Source organism: Cynara cardunculus (assembly GCF_001531365.2).
Source record: "Cynara cardunculus var. scolymus isolate 2C chromosome LG 10, CcrdV1, whole genome shotgun sequence".
Lineage (NCBI taxonomy): Eukaryota > Viridiplantae > Streptophyta > Magnoliopsida > Asterales > Asteraceae > Cynara > Cynara cardunculus.
The window spans coordinates 5,686,172-5,690,265 of record NC_037537.1 but is presented as its reverse complement, the minus strand read 5'-3'; positions in this window follow the sequence as shown (position 1 = coordinate 5,690,265).

Here is a 4,094-nt window from a genome sequence, read left to right as displayed (position 1 = left end):
AGCTTATACAATCAATTATGAAATTACAAGGAGTTTCAAAACAGTTAAACCACTCACCTTTTGAAGACTCTTTTGAAAATAACTTCAAGAATCCACATAAAATAAGCAATCTGACCAACTTCTTTTCACTTAAATCGCACACTGAGTTTTGAAAATAGCAAGGGAGATGAAATGGAGGTTAGACCCTCCTTTTATACTTTTCCAAAACAGGAAAAGTCGGCTATTACAGCCTCCTCCCCAATTCCCACATGCATGCACGTAAACATAATACATGTTCCTTCATCCTTTTTGAATAACCAATTCATGCATGCATGTATAATCATATACATATACACACCTATGTATGTATTTTATCAGGTATATGCATACTCAATTCACATACTAGCATGATCAAATATAATAATTTGTCATCTTGTCACATAAGCACATAATAATTAATCACGTATAAATTACCTTAGGTGATAACCAAGATCCAGTTATCATATTATCCACCCCTCAAAAGAATTCCGTCCCGGAATTCTGTTAATAAAAAAAGCCACGGGTATACTGATCTCATTTTAGTTTCCAATTCCCAAGTCGCTTCTGGTCCTTTGTGAAACTTCCATTGAACTTTAACCAGACTGATCTCTTTGTTTTTCAACACCCCAATCTTTCGGTCAATTACAGCTTCTGGTGTTTCCACAAAAGTTCAACTTACTGTCTAATTTAACCTCTAGCAGCGGTAAAGACTCGGATCATCTAAACATTTCTGCAAATTCGGTACATGGAAAGTGTTGTGAATCAGATTTAGTTCTTCTGGTAGCTCTAACTGATATGCCACTGGCCCAATTCGCTTACATATTCTGAATGACCCAATATACCTCGGACTGAGCTTACCCTTCTTTCCGAATCTGATGATACCCTTCCACAGCGAGACTTTTAACATTACAAAATCACCTATGTAGAATTCAATCGGCTTTCGAAGATTATCAACATAACTTTTCTAGCGGTCTTATGCTGTTTTGATTCTTTTGCGGATCTGTTCGATCTTCTCGGAAGTCTCTTGGACAATCTCAGAACCCATCAACTGTCTTTCACCTACCTCATTCCAACACAACGGCGTTCGGCATTTACGTTCATACAATACTTCATAAGGTGCCGCTTGGATGCTGGAATGATAGCTGTTATTATATGCAAACTGTATCAACGACAAATGATCTTCCCACGATCCCCCGAAGTCAATAATACAACTTCTCAACATGTCTTCGAGAGTCTGTATAGTTCTTTCACTATGTCTGTCAGTTTGCGGATGATAAGCTGTGCTTAGTCGGATTTCAGACCCCAAAGCTTTCTACAACCCTTCCCAGAACTTTGAAGTAAACCGACTATCTCTATAAGAGATAATAGATAATGGAACACCATGCCTGGTTACAATTTCTTTAATATAAATCTGTGCAAGCTTTTCTAAAGAGTAATTTTCTCTTATTGGGAGAAAATGCGCAAATTTAGATAGACGGTCCACAATTACCCAGATTGCGTCATACCCCTTCGGAGTTCGAGGTAACTTCATGACGAAATCCATTGTAATGTTATCCCATTTCCATACAGGTATTTCCAAAGATTGAAGGCTTCCATACGACTTTTGATGTTCAATCTTAACTTGTAGACACGTTAGACACTGTTCCACATATTTCGCTATGTCTTTCTTCAATCCGGGCCACCAATAAAAAGATTTTAAATCTTTGTACATCTTATTGGTACCTGGATGAATAGAGTATCAGGACTTATGACTTTCATTTAATATAGTGTTCCGGATATTTCCAAGACACGGTACCCAAATTCGCCCTTGAAAGCACATTAGTCCTTCGTCATTCGGTTCCAAGGTTGAAATCATCTTACCCAACCTTTATGTCTTAACAAATTCTTCTTTCATAGCTTCTTGTTGACATTTCTGAATTTCTTTACAAATGTCAGGGACCAAATTCATTCTCATTGCCACAGCTTTAATGGTTCCGCTCTTTTCTTTCCTACTTAAAGCGTCTGCTACCACGTTGGCTTTTCCCGGATGGTCGAGGATTTCAAAATCATAATCATTTACAAGTTCAATCTACCAACGCTGTCGCGTATTTAATTCTTTCTGACTGAACAAATGTTGCAAACTTTTGTGATAAGTATAAATCTGACACTTTGTTCCCAGAAGATAATGTCTCCAAATTTTCAGAGCAAACACCACTGCAGCCAATTCCATGTCATGGGTTGGATACTGCTTCTCATGATCTTTTAACTATCTTGACGCATAAGAAATCACTTTTCCTCTCTGCATCAGAACACATCCTAACCCCAACTTTGAAACATCGTTGTAAACCACAAAGTCTTCGGATCCGTCTAGTAGAGTCAATACCGGTGCACTGCAAAGATGATCCTTTAATAGTTGGAAAGCTTCTTGCTGTTCTCCTTCCCACTGGAATTTAATGTTCTTCCGAGTTAATTTAGTCAATGGCACGACTATCTTAGAAAAATTCTGAATGAACTTACGGTAATAGCCGGCCAATCCCAAGAAGCTTCGAACTTCTGAAGGAGTTTTCGGAGCATCCCATTTTGCAACTGCTTCTATTTTAACTGGATCTACCTTTACCCCTGCTTTGGATATGACATGGCCCAAAAATTGAACTTCCCTTAACCAGAACTCACATTTGGATAACTTTGCGTACAACTTTTCTCTTTTCAGTAATTCCAGAATTAGACGAAGATGCTCTGCATGTTCCTCTTCGGTCTTAGAGTATATAAGAATATCATCGATAAATACAATAACAAATTTATCAACATACTCCTTACATACCCTATTCATTAAATCCATAAAGGCCGCGGGCGCATTAGTTAAGCCGAATGGCATAACTAAAAATTCGTGATGTCCGTACCTAGTCTGAAAAGCTATTGTAGCAACGTCTTCTTCCCTGACTTTGAGCTGATGATATCCTGATCTTAAATCAATCTTGGAAAAATAACTTGCTCCCACCAATTGGTCAAATAAATCATCAATTCCTGGCAAAGGATATTTGTTCTTGATTGTTAATTTGTTCAGTTCATGATAGTCTATACACATTCGCATAGACCCATCTTTCTTTTTGACAAATAAGACCGGAGCACCCCAAGGTGAAGTGCTAGGTCTAATAAATCCCTTATTAGTCAAATCTTTCAACTGTGCAATCAATTCCTTCAACTCAGATGGAGCTAACCGGTACGGTGCCTTTGCTACTGGTGCAGCCCCTGGTACAAGATTAATTTGGAATTCGATAACTCGATCCGACATTAATCCAAATAAGTCTTCTGGAAAGACTTTTGAATATTCATTAAAAATCGAGATTGATTCCTCTTTTCTTTTCTCTTTCTTCATATCAACTACGTATGCCAAACATCCCTAGCACTTCTTTTTAATACTTTTCTGAGCTTTCATTATGGACAAAATACTAGTATGGTGATTTTGACGATCACCATAAATAACAACTGTTCCTTAGTCTGGTAGAGTAATTCTGATCATTTTCTGATTGCAAACAATACTAGCCTGATACTTTGCCAACTAGTCCATACCCACCACTACATCAAATTGCTTCATCGGCATAGGAAATAACCGAATCGGTAGTTCACAACCCTCAATAACAATAATACAGTTATTGAACACACTAGTAACAGTTTCCTGACTATTAGCAGTATCAACTACTAATTCATCATCAAGTAACACAGAATTCAAGCATGTAGTTTGAGCAAATAATGGGGATACAAACGAAAAGTTTGCACCAAAGTCAAATAACACCTTAGCATGTATTTAATTCAGAAGGAAGGAACCTGTTACTATATCTAGTGATGCCTCTGCCTCGTTCTTTGTCATTTGGAAGGCCTTGCCCTCCTCTATTTACTGTAGGTCTTCCCCGATTTCCTGACGCATTGCTCCCCATTGTTAACTGTGGAGTTCTTAATAATGGATAATTCGGTCGAATATGATCCGGAGAATTGCAATTAAAACATCTTCGGTTAGCTGGGCAACTTCTAGACAAATTGTTGGGACTTCCGCCTCATCGTTCCCTCGAGCCGGTCAAATCCGCGATTCTTAAACCCAA